We start from the raw sequence: 13725 nt of genomic DNA on the forward strand, positions 1-13725 counted from the left end.
CAAACAAACAGGGGGGCGTGGCCTGGCGGACGAAATGGCCGCATAACTTTCTAGCTCCTCCGTCCTCGCCCGCAAACCGCGAGAAAGCCGCAGCCCTACCTAGAAATGGGGAAAAATTCCAAACAGGGGAGCACCCCCAAACCCTCAGGGACACGCCAGGCCATGCTGCACACCTCTATGCGGCAGTTCCTGGCCGCGACACCGGACCCGAACTCCCAGGCGGCATCTGAGGCCTGCACGCTGTCAGACGCCTCCACTCCAGCATCTTACTCCCCAGAGAGGGATGACCACGTGACGGACCCACCGCCGGACTGGGTAAGCCTGCTGAAGGCACTGCCAACACGAGCAGACTTGGCAGATGCCACCACAGCCCTCCAAACCTCCATCAGGGCAGACCTCCAACTAATGAGGTCGGACATGCAGGGGATTGCAGACCGCATGGCCCAAATAGAGGCAGACCATGACCACTTCACAGCAGCACAGGCAGCACAGGCAGTGACCCAGACGCAACAAAGGACCCAAATGCAGGCCATGGCACGGCACATAGAGGATTTGGACAATAGGGGCCGCAGAAATAATCTACGGATCCGGGGCCTACCTGAGGGGGATGAAACTGCCGCCCAATTAATAGATCTGCTCACGTCCATATTCAATGGCTTTCTGGGACGCGCCGGGGAGACCCCTATTGCATTTGTCAGGGCCCACAGAGCGCTGAGACCCAGAGGCCCGCCAGAAGCCCCCCCACGTGATGTGATATGCTGCCTGGAGATATATGCGCTGAAAGAAGAGATACTGCACGAAGCACGCAACAAAGGAGAGATTATGCACGACGGTCACCAACTTCAGCTATTTCCAGACCTTTGCCCGGCCACACTGGGGTACCGCAGAGCTCTGAAACCACTCACCAGAGCCCTGGCGGCACAGAAGATCAGATACAGATGGACCTTCCCGACAGGACTAATCGCCACCACAACGGGCGGCCCCAGACAGGTCCGCACAGCACAGGACCTGCAGGACCTCACGGAGGAACTCCACCTGCCCCCACTTAATCTGCGCTGGCCGGACCCGCTGGACTACTATATTAACCCACCGCCACCACCGCGGGGACAGCCACAGCCACAGCGACGACCAAGAAATCCGATGGAAACAGTGAGACCAGCCGGTGCGACCCGCTAGCCATGTGGAGCGAATCTGACGACAAGAGGGGCCACACAGGACACGTAAATATGATCACACACACCTGGGCTCTAAGCCCCACATAGACACGTACTCTGCACATGGGTCATACATTTCAAATTTCGCTGAGACCATTGGGAGGGCAGCCGGGGATGGGGTATGGGGGAGGGGGCCAGCGGAGGCACGATGGGAACTTGGACTAATGAACGGGCTCTCCCTGACCGGGACTATGGTGGCCGTGGAAAGGCTAAATAAGGATGTTAACAATTTGGGGAGGGGGGACTGGCGGGAGGGAGAAGGTTGGTATGGGAGTAAATCCCCCCCCGGAGTTGAAGCCCAACAGGGCCAGTAGAGAGGTCACCACTTGGATATGAGCACACAGATTTGAGGGTCCCAGAGGGTCAGTCCCCATACCCGTAGGCCCCCTCTGATAACGTGAAACAACGAAGTTTCCTATTCTCCAAGGTAGACCAGGGAGGGTAGCACAATAGATTGACACCCGGGGCCCACGGGGGTAGCACCAATGGGAACCTCCCACTCGACAAAAACCACCCTTGCAAGGCAGACGGCTCAGGAGGCCGGGACACGGGAGGATAGGGAGATTGGTCGGCACGCGATATCATACTGACCCACACAAGCCATACAGGTCATGCTAGATGCCTAAATTACATAAGAACCCCCACCCCGTGAGGGCCCCACCCCACCCAAACAGACATACCTGACAGAGAGAGGCTAGCCGGACGATCTCCCAGGCGGGTAACGACGGAGGGCACAGATGACTCCAGTTAGGACACACTCTCCCACACACCGCCCTCTGGTAGGGCACACTTCACTACCACACAATATTCCTGCCCCCAATTGAGAGACGGAGATAGAACATAGGAGACGACAAGTAGATAGGCCACGCTCCCACCGGACGGGGATGTACAGTTCACGGCGGGGGGACTCGGCTGGGCCGACTGGTACGGCCAGGCCGACTCCTACCTAGCCCACACCTTTACCTTACTTAGTTACAGTTTGGTTTCTTGTTAATTGTTTCTGGTTAATTTTGATTCTTTCCAAGATAAACGGCTCTCGCCCGGCGGGCCCCCGGGGGAGAGGGGGGGGACCTAACCCCCACACCAGCTGCGCGGCAAGCACCCGGGCTCACCCTCCAAGAGCCACACCCAGTTGTATTCAGACGATGTACACACAACCCGCACACACAAGGGCGGAGATTAACCTCCTTTCCATCAACGCTAAAGGCCTGAACGTACCAGAAAAACGTTCTAATGCACTACGCCACTTCCACAGTCAGAGAGCACATGTAGTGCTAATTCAAGAAACACACTTTAAGGAGGGTCACGCCCCAAAACTCACGGACCAACAATATACCCAATGCTTCCTCAGTAATAACCCGGAAGGGAAGACCAAGGGCACAGCGATACTGATACATAAATCACTGCACTTCGCCCTCACTGACTGCCTCAGCGACAAACAGGGACGTTACATCTGCGTTAAGGGACTGATAGCTGACCGACCCTACACATTTGTATGCCTCTATGCCCCTAACAGACGCCAACACCTTTTCCTACGCTCCACCACCAGGACCATAGAAAAATTTGCCACGGGATGCCTGATAGTTGGTGGAGACTTGAATGTAGCCCTGAAAACGACTGTAGACACATCCACAGGCACCTCGACGCTGCCCCACCATATCCTACAGGACATTGACAAGACCTTACGTGACCACCGACTCGTAGACTGCTGGAGGGCGACACACCCAGAGGACCGGGACTACACCTTTTACTCGACACCTAATGGGACATATTCAAGGATAGACTATTTTCTAATGCCACATTACCACTTGACAGACATCCGACTGACTGCTATCGGCACAGCGTCCTGGTCTGACCATGCCCCGGTCCTGATGACATTGACATCCCCACTATTTAGACCCACTTGCAACAACTGGAGGCTCAACGACTCTCTCCTTAACGACCTAGTAGTGAAGACAGAGGCCGAAACGAGGCTGGCACAATATTTCACAGACAATGACACACCTGACGTCACGCCCTTCTGCCTATGGGAAGCACACAAATGTGTAATGAGGGGACACTTCATAGCGAAGGGAGCCGCCCTTAAAAAAGCTAAAGCCGCCAGACTCACTACCCTACTGACTGATATACGGACAGTGGAGGACAAACATAAACAGACCCACCTCCCGGCTGACAGGGCACAACTGACGGTCCTCCGCAGGGAGCTCTCCTCTATTCTCAACGCCAACTACCATAGGGCCTATCTGCGCACCAAGGCATTTTTCTATACCAACGCCAACAAATGCGGCGCACTCCTTGCCCACATGATTGCCAAAAAAAGAGCAACGGCATACATCCCTAAAATCAGGGACAAACAGGGGAAGACCCAGAGCTTGCCACAGGACATGGCTGACGCCATACGGACCTATTATGCTGACCTATATACACTAGACCCACACACAACGGACAGGGCACTTGTAGATAAGAAAGCGCGTATAACGCAATATGTGGTTCGGAAGGGTAGGGGTTCTTAAAATGAATATCTTGCCACGGGTGTTGTACCTGTTCCAAGCTGTTCCCTGCGCCATCCCGGAGACCTTCTTTGTATCACTAAGAACTATGACCCTTAAGTTCGCCTGGCAGAAACTAAAAGCTAGGATAAAACACGACACACTCACACTGCCAAAAGAAAAAGGAGGGCTAGCCCTCCCAGATTTTAAAGGGTACTACAATGCCTCGCATATCCAACGGATAGTAGAATGGACTAAACCAGGAGTGACCAAACCCTGGAAAGCTGTAGAGGCAGCACAAGTAGGCAGACCCATCTCGATCCTCCCCTGGTTAGACCACCAACAGGCCAGACGACTGGCGGTCCCACACCCCCTCATCAGAGCGACTTTACAAGTGTGGCATAAGGTGGCCACACTGCTGTCACTCACCACCACACCATCCCCACTACTCCCGTTGACCCACAACGAGGCCTTCCCCCCGGGAGAGGAACCAAAGACGTTGACACGTCTCCTGGGACGTGAGACCCCGAGACTATGCCACGCGACTGCCAACGGCCACCTCAAGTCCCTCGAAGACATAACAGGAAACTCAAACAACCCATTCATGCTACAGTTCAGATACCGGCAATTGCAAATGTTCACACAACCATTACTCCAAATACACAACACCACCAGGCCACTGACAGCATTTGAGGGAATATGCATGGAACCAGACCCCCTTGCAAAAGGCCTCTCCGCACTCTATGACATACTCAGGCGAATGAAGAGACAGCCACCCCCGAGCTTCATGGGAAAATGGGAAGTAGCGCTAGGAACAACTTTCACTCCGGCCCAATGGGACAAGATATGCACTCTCACACTACACTGCGCACCATCCAGCGGGACACAGGAGACGGCTTACAAAATACTGACACTCTGGTACCGCACCCCATACCAAACACACATGTACGACCCCACGACGGACGACACATGCTGGAGATGCAACAGCCAAATGGGTACTTACCTCCACATATGGTGGGAATGTCCACTCATTCAACCATACTGGGAAAACATACACAAAATCATTAAGAGATTCACAGACACACCACCGCTAAAAGACCCTGCTACATTCCTTATCCATCATACCACAATAAAAGCGTCAACATATAAGAAGTCCCTCACAATTAGAATACTCAATGTGGCTAAAAGTCTCATCCCCATATATTAGAAAAAACAGTCCGCACCCTCGATAGGAACATGGTACCAACGCATGGAGGAACTCAGGGCACTGGAAGAGCTTTCCCTAATGGCAGAGGGGAGGACTCAGACATACCAGACGATATGGACGCACTGGATCTTGACTACCGGACGCCCGGACTTCCAGGACATGCTAAACTAACCATGCACACACAGACTAGACTGCTGACGAAACTGGAGAGATACGGCATTCCCATCCCCCCTCCCTCCCCCTTTTATTCCCTCCCTTCGCCCCCTCCCCCCCCCTTCCCCCGCGGGCCAGAGGGCGGGAGCGCGCAAACGATAAGAGAAAGTGGCGAGCCACCGCGGACAGACAGGCCCAAGCACGGCTCACAGGATATATTAGGCACAGGGATGTAGCCAAACGACGAAAGGGGTGCCCCAACACCTTAGTATTAGAGGGGAGGAGAGAAACAGATCGACAATCCCGAGACCACATACTAAGAGACCACTTACAAGAGATAGCTGGACAACGAAAAAGGTCCACGGGATGTACACCGGCTAATATAACCATAGCCACCAGAAAACCCAAAGAGAGGAGACACTCGGTATATCTCCTTCCTCCTCACATGGAATGAGGCACCTACCCATAACAGGGGAAACCCCAAACGAGACCACCAAGGTGATCACTAGCTACGGGTATAATACTCACACTAGGAACCTGAAGCCATATCTATCATATCACGGAACGATGAGGACCTGCGAGTCCGCTATGGTTGCCACTTGTAAACTTATGGATGTCTTGTATGACTGTAAAACATTTCTTTCTGAGTGGACCTGCGAGTCCACCCTGTTGGTTTGACTTTTGAAATACTTAAAAACGAATAAAAATATATTCACAAAAAAAAAACAAACAAAAAAAAACATTGTGGGGGCTTAGCGTGCGGCGGAGGCAGGGGCGGGGCTCGAAGATCCAGGTAATTGCTGCGTGGGAAGCAGGAAGGAGTCCCTGCTTCCCCAACAACCAGAATCCAGGAGCTACACTACTTTCACCTCCATAATGAATCGATATAACTATGTGTGATTGTCTGCCTGTGTGTGTGTGAGTGTCTGTGTGTGTGTGTGTGACTGTCTGCCTGTGTGTGTGTGTGTTTGTGACTGTCTGCCTCTATATGTGTGTGTGTGTGTGACTGTCTGCCTGTGTGTGTGTGTGTGTGTGACTGTCTGCCTGTGTGTATGTGTGACTGTCTGCCTGTGTGTATGTGTGACTGTCTGTGTGTGTGTGTGTGTGTGTGTGTGTGTGTGTGACTGTCTGCCTGTGTGTCTGGCTGCCTGTGTGTGTGTGTGTGACTGTCTGCCTGTGTGTGTGTGTGTGTGTGACTGTCTGTGTGTGTGTGTGTGTGAGACTGTCTGCCTGTGTGTGTGTGACTGTCTGCCTCTATATGTGTGTGGGTAACTGTCTGCGTGTGTGTGTGTGTGTGTGTGTGTGTGTGACTGTCTGCCTGTGTGTATGTGTGACTGTCTGCCTGTGTCTGTGTGTATGTGTGACTGTCTGTCTGTGTGGGGAAGGTTGGGCCTCCCGAATCTATATTTCTACTATCTCGTGGCTCAATTGACGCAGGTGGCCATGTGGCACTTCCCGCCGGAAGAGAGAAGGTGGGTGGACATTGAGTCTATGATGGTGGGGGTGGATGTCCCCCAGTTTACGATGTGGGTTCCCAAGGAACATAGACCTGCGATACGGATAACTTGTCCAGCTATACTCAACTCGATCCGAATTTGGGACAGTGTCCCCTATGTTTCAGAGTGTCTCAGTGCCCCATCTCTCCCAGTGTCCCTGGTGTCTCTTAGTGTCCGTAGTGTCTCAGTGTCCTTAGTGTCTCAGTGTCCTCTAGTCTCTCAGAATCCCCTAGTCTCCCAGTGTCCCCATGTCTCACAGCGCCCCCTAGTGTCTCAGTGTCCCCAAGTATAAAAGAAAAAAATCTCAGGCACTCACTGTGATAGATTTAAACAGGTTTATTGGACACCGCAATGTTTTGACCTGTACCCAGGTCTTTATCAAGTCTCCAGTGTCCCCTATATATCACAGTGTCCCCTATGTATCACATTGTCTCAGTGCCCCATGTCTCCAAGTGTCCCCGCATGTCTCAAAGTAACCCAGTGCCCCCTTGTGTCTCAAAGTCACCCAGTGTCCCCATGTCTCCCAGTGTTCCCTAGTATCTCAGTGTCCCCAGGTCTCCCATTGTCGCAATGTCTCTCAATGTCCCCTAGTGTCTCAGTGACATGGGGGCACTGGGATACATGGGGACACAGACACTAAGGGACTGGGAGAAAAGGGGACACAGAAATGCACCCTTTTTGTGTATGTTTGTCCCTTTCGGCAGTTCTGGTTATGTGATTTGTGTCAGTGACCCACCCTTTTACCCCATCCACAGACTTCCTGCTTTACTGGACACTGCTGTTAGGGGGTATGGGTTTACCTGAAAGCGTGAGATTAGCATAGGGTATGTGTTTTCTCATAGCGGCATCCTATGAGATTCCCTCCAGCACGATCTCCATCAGATACATGACGCTTAGGAGGAAGGACTGTTTTAGTGTTTTTGGTCAATAAGATTTTGTAATTAGGCCCATCATAATTGTCAGCACCAGGCCCACTGGGCTCTTAATCTGGCCCTGACTGGGAGACACGGGGACACTGAGACACTAGGGACACTGGCTGAGAGGCATGGGGACACTGGGAGACATGGGTGCACTTGTGGACATAGACATGGGGACACTGAGACATTTGGGGGCACAGAGACATGGGGACACAGACACTGTGAGACATGGGGACACTGAGACACTAGGGACACTGACTGGGAGACATAGTGATACTGGGAGACATGGGGACACTGAGACACTGGCTGGGAGACATGTGGACACTGGGAGACATGGGGACACAGGCATTTGGGGACACTCGGAGACATGGGGACACTGAGAGACACAGACACTGGGAGACTAAAGGACACTGGGAGACTAGGGGAAACTTGGAGACATGGAGACACTGTGTCCCTAGTGTCTCCATGTCCCAATGTGTCTCCGTATGTCTCACAGCGTCCCCATGTGTCTCAGCGTCCCCATGTCTCACAGTGTCTCAGTGTCCCCACATCTCCCAGTGTCCCCATGTCTTCCTGCCGCCTTTCCCCCCATCCTTCACATACCTGAACTGTAGTCTGTCTCTGCAGGCTGGAAGCTGCTGTCTGGACTCTCTGTGCTGTGTAGCTGCTCCCCTGCGGATCAGTGATTAGAGAGAGGCAGGGATATGCTGTAACTTCCTATCCATGCCTCTCTCCATACACAGTGACCCCTACTGGCTGGTGCTGGTATTGCAGAGTAATCTCCATTTATACTGAGAAAAATACCGGCATTTGTATTGCCGGTATTACTGCAATACCATCACGGCCAGGCAGCCTCAAATACCGTCTGCGCCTTAAAATACCAGGTGGTAGTGTGTAAAAAAAAAAGTTTAACTTTTTTTTTCTTTTTAATTGGGCCTATTCCATGGGCCTGGGCCTGGGCTTGGAGCTGCAGCTCCATCAGCCCCTATGTTAATACGGCTCTTGGTATGCTCCCCCCCCCCCCCCCCCCCATCACATGGCAGCTTGGGGCATATGGATGTTTGCAACCTCCATTTTAGTAATATGAAGGTCTTACTGACCCCAGAGGATTTTTATATATTTAATTTCAGCCACCATATAATTAACCCTCACGCCATGCCAAGGGTTTTTAACTATTTGCTAGTGCTGCCAGTGGGCAAATAGTTTTTTGTTCTTTATTGTTTTATTTATGTAGGCCAGGAGTTTAAGTTTCCACATCTGCTTTTAATTCCAGCGGCGTTTAGCTGAAATCCAGACCAAATTCAGGGCTGAATTGCAAAAATCTGGATGAATTCCATTATTATTATTATTATTATTATTGTCATTTATATAGCGCCAACAGAATCCATAGCGCTTTACAATATTATAAGAGGGGGGGATTTAACTATAAATAGAATAATTACAAGAAAACTTACAGGAATGATAGTTTGAAGAAGACCCTGCTCAAACGAGTTTACAGTCTATACGAGGCGGAGTATAAAACACAATATTTGAATCAACAATGTCCGGATTATGCCATCCACATGGCCCCATATGCAGCCGGATGGTTTTGCCCCATTTGGATTGGGGTCTAGGACCTCCAGACACCATAACAACTTTATTGGATTAAGTTGTTACAGTGCCCAGAATGGTGAAATCTTGGTGAAGTATTGGGGTAATAAAAGCTAATTCATAGAGATTTCAATAAAAATATGAAGGATGCTTAATTATAGTGGATTATCTCTAATTTCTTTCTCAAAATTCCCACAGATTAACCCAAAACATCAGATCTTTGTGAATCACCCTGTGAGATTTGGAATGGTTTACAATTATTACTTAAGTGAGAATTGTCATGAATTTAAGGCCAACATTTAAATTTAAGGCTAAAATAACTGAACTGGAAAAATCCTCAGTCCTTTATGCTTCCAGTTCAGCTATTTTGGTCTAAGATTAGAAATTCACTTTGAATTTCTGACAATTCTCAACCTGTTTTTCTTCCTGCGCCAGCTGTTTCCATCCACTGCTCAGACTGGTATCACCAGTAGAGAGAGCTCTAACTCCAAATATTACCTTGTTTATGTCATTGGGTAATTTTATACTTTCTATATATGTCTTTGATCTGCTAAGGAATATTACAATTCAAAGAAAAAAGAAAATACATGCAGTTTTGAATGTTTTAATGCATTCCCGAAAGTCTAATATACTGTGTATTTTAGCTCTATTTTACATTCTATAAGCTACAGAAAATACATCCAAAGAGCTCTGGAAAAAATTAAGAAACCACTGCAAAATTATTTGTTTCTCTGGTTTTACTATTTATATGTATGTATTTGAGTAAAATAAACATTTTTGTTTTTTTCTGTTAACTACAGAAATGTTTTTCTCCCAAATTCCAAATAAATATATTGCAATTTTGAGCATTTATTAAAAAAAGAGGCAGTTTTTCAGACCTTCAAAAATCCAAAGAAAACATGTTCAGAAATCAATATTTGGTGAAATAACCCTGATTTTTCTTCACAGCTTTCATGCGTCTTGGTCTCCACCAGTCATTCAGATTGCTGGTGGGAGACTTTATGCCATTACTGGTGCAAAAATTCAAGTAGCTCAGCTTTGTTTGATGGCTTGTGACCATCCATCTTCCTCTCAATCACATTCCATAGGTTTTTAATGGGTTCAGGTCTGGAGATTAAGCTGGCCATGACAGGGTCTCGATCTGGTAGTCCTCCATCCATACCTTGATTGACCTGGCTGTGTGGCATGGAGCATTGTCCTGCTGGAAAAAAACAATCCCTCAGAGCAGAAGGAAGTTTTCTTCCAAGATAACCTTGTACGTGTCTTGCTTCATGCATGGTTAACAAAGATGAACCTGCCTTATTCCAGTCTTGCTAATGCCCCCCTAGATCTTCACCGATCTCATCCACCAAATTTCACAGTGAATGACGCTGTGGCTTATATGCCTCTCCAGGTCTCTATCTAACTATTAGATGGCCAGGTGTTGGGCAATGCTGAAAATTGGACTCATTAGATAAGATGTCATTACTACAGTCGTCTATGTTTTTGCAAACCTAAGCCTGCTTCTCATTGATGAAGGGCTTTTTTTTTTTATAGGTTAATGTTTTTATGTGGGTGCTCGGGTGCTGTAATATAATACTATAAATGGTTTTATTTTTAATAGCAGCTATAGCACTCTATGCGTTCTCCTATTTACCCAGAAATCCAATAGTGAACAAAAAATACAATGTGCTAAAATGGGGTTTATGTGATAATACCCCTTTCTGACACAACAATGTATAGTGCAGCGCTAGAAAATCAGAGTTTACCCATACGGCATAAAATGATTTCATACATATACCGTGAAAAAAACAAATAAAATATATAATGGTGTTTACAATTTGAATAAATAAAAGTACGTTTTTAAAAGGGGATGCTCACAATTAAAGAGCCTTTTGGACATTATCGCTCTGAACATATTGGCTTTCTGTGCCTTTAAGGTAGCAACAGGAATCTTCTTACTTGTATCCCTTTACAAACTCCAGCGACCGATCTTCTTGTGCTCCGGGCCAGGGACTGAGCTAGTGGCACTCCTACCCTGCCCCCCCCACCCCCCAGCCCCGGTCCCTCTCAAGCGACTTAGAGACTTTGCTCAAACCTACTATGTTATTCAGGCCACACTGCCTCACTTGGCACTCCAAAATGGTGGAGATCTGTCCCTTGCAGCCTCATGGCGAAGACCTCAAGTGACGGGCACCACATGAGTTCACAGCAGACTCCCTGAGGAGACTCGACGAAATCTTTCGGCGCTTTTGGCTGAACCTGCAGCGCAGACTCTCAAACACCAAAGTTAACAACAGGCAGGAGAAGGGGAAGCCTGGCAGCAGCAAGTAAAGGAGCCTATTGCAAGAGCCACACAGAGTGGGAAGCCTGCTCGTCCCCTGGTGCGCACAGCTGTGAGGCCCTCACAGGCTTCAGACCCCAGTGCACGCCGCCTTTTTAAGCTTCAAAGGCTGCACACCGACGGCTCCAAGCAAGCAAATGCCGGGATGCAAGGCATGGGATCCACACGACTGACCCATAGAGCCCATCGTCTTACCACACTGGAGATGAGCCTGAACCGTGCCAGACCTCAAACCTCTGCGAAGTCAGTGCCTGCTAGCCGGCAAATCTGGAGCTGGGACAGCTCCTTATCTGGGCTTTGCTCTGCTGCTCTGTACACCAGCTTGGGACTTCAGCCCCGCAAGGGTATGGGATGACTGCGCAGTACTGTGACCCTGGAAGCCTGCTCCATGATCCACAGACTCTGATACGGGACTCACCTCTTACACAAGGCAACTCATGGTACCAGATTAATAGCTTATTATCCCTGACTCACTGTAATTGATGCCAATGTTAGTTTCTTCTCAGTATCTCCAAGATATTAGTCCCCAGGGGTTACACATCTTGTTGGACATTGAAATTGCTATTTGTTTGTCCACTTATTCTTATTTAAATGCCAGCATAGTTTAGCATGGTTACTACCCTAATCATTTATTTACCAACTACCGACATGTCTAGTTTGTACAGCATGTTTGCATAAACGTTCTAAATCGAACTACCACCTAGCTTGTTTATGATCAGCTTACACCTTACTTTATAGTTAGACATGTTATAATGATCTAATACTCATATGTGTCATACTACTACTTTTTTTTTTTAATTCTTTATTTTATTTGTGCAAGGTGATAACACATCAGGCTTACAATGCCACAACAGCTGGAGTAAGCAGTTATGCAGACGTAGTGTTACAGTAGTTAGGCATTAGGAGGCACTGCACAGTTTTATATATAAATATTATTGTCGTGTGTCTGGTGGTTTCACCAGTTCCGCTTATCAGTAAAGGTGCGGTTTAAGGTTAAGTAGAAAAATACAATATGAAATTACATATGATTAAGTGTAGGGGTTGAGACAGTGGCGTACACATGACCCATGGGGCCCCGGTGCGAAAATTGATCCGTGGGCCCCCCCCCTCGCGCTTACTCTGCGCGGGCCGGGGCAGCAACACATGGCGGCGGGCACCTGGTCGCAGGGGTTGCGACCGCGGTATGTACGCCACTGCATGCAGATGCACACACACTTAAAGGACCACTACAGACACCCAGATCACATCAGCTCAATGAAGTGGTCTGGGTGTCAGGTCCCTCTAGTTTTAACCCTGCAGCTGAAAGCATAGCAGTTTCAGAGAAACTGTTATGTTTCACTGAGGGTTAATCCAGCCTCTAGTGGCTGTCTCACTGACAGCCGCTAGAGGCGCTTCCGCCATTTTAAGACACTGAACGTCCATAGGAAAGCATTGAGTAATGCTTTCCTATGGGCGGTTTGAATGCGTGCGCGGCTCTTGCCGTGCATGCGCATTCGGAGCTGAGAGGCGGAGGGATCCCCAGCGCCATGGGAGTCCGGCGCTGGAGAAAGGTAAGTGCTGAAGACACACACACACTCTCACGAACAAATGCATACACACTAGCTAACAGACACACACATTTACTGACAAAGACACACTCAGCGGCAGACATACATACACACTCACTTACAAAACATACACTCTCACTGACAAACACACACTCACTAACAGACATCAAACAGACTCACTAACACACACACACTCAGTAACAGACACACACAGTAACACACTCACTGACACTCACTAGCAGACACACACTCTAACACAAACACCAACACTCACACTAACACACACACACACACTAACGCTCACACACTAACACACACACACGCTCACACACACTAACACACACACACTAACACTCACTCACACACACACACACACACTAACACTCACTCACACACACACTAACACACACACACTAACACACACACACTAACACACACACACACTAACACTCACACTCACACACACTAACACTCACACACTAACACACACACACTAACACACACACACTAACACACACACACTAACACTAACACACACACACACACACTAACACTCACACACACTAACACACACACACTAACACACTCACACACTAACACTCACACACACTAACACTCACACATGTTTTTTTTTAATTTAATCCCCCCAGCCTCCTTACCTTTTGGAGTGCTGAGGGGATTCCCTGGGGTCCAGTGGTGCTGCTGGGCTCCTGGGGGGGGGGGCGGTCACCCGGCGGGCTGGCTGGTCCTGCGGGCGCGCGAGGGAGCACTCTCCCCTGAGTGCTTCCT

General features: G+C 49.0%; 1 protein-coding gene across 1 annotated transcript in view; it reads left to right on the forward strand.

Moving 5' to 3' along the window:
• CBARP (CACN subunit beta associated regulatory protein) overlaps window positions 1-13725 on the forward strand; it is a 132728-nt gene that overhangs the window by 52209 nt on the left and 66794 nt on the right. The gene's annotated exons all lie outside the window — the stretch shown is intronic.

The sequence above is a fragment of the Pelobates fuscus genome, chromosome 5, assembly GCF_036172605.1.
Source record: "Pelobates fuscus isolate aPelFus1 chromosome 5, aPelFus1.pri, whole genome shotgun sequence".
Lineage (NCBI taxonomy): Eukaryota > Metazoa > Chordata > Amphibia > Anura > Pelobatidae > Pelobates > Pelobates fuscus.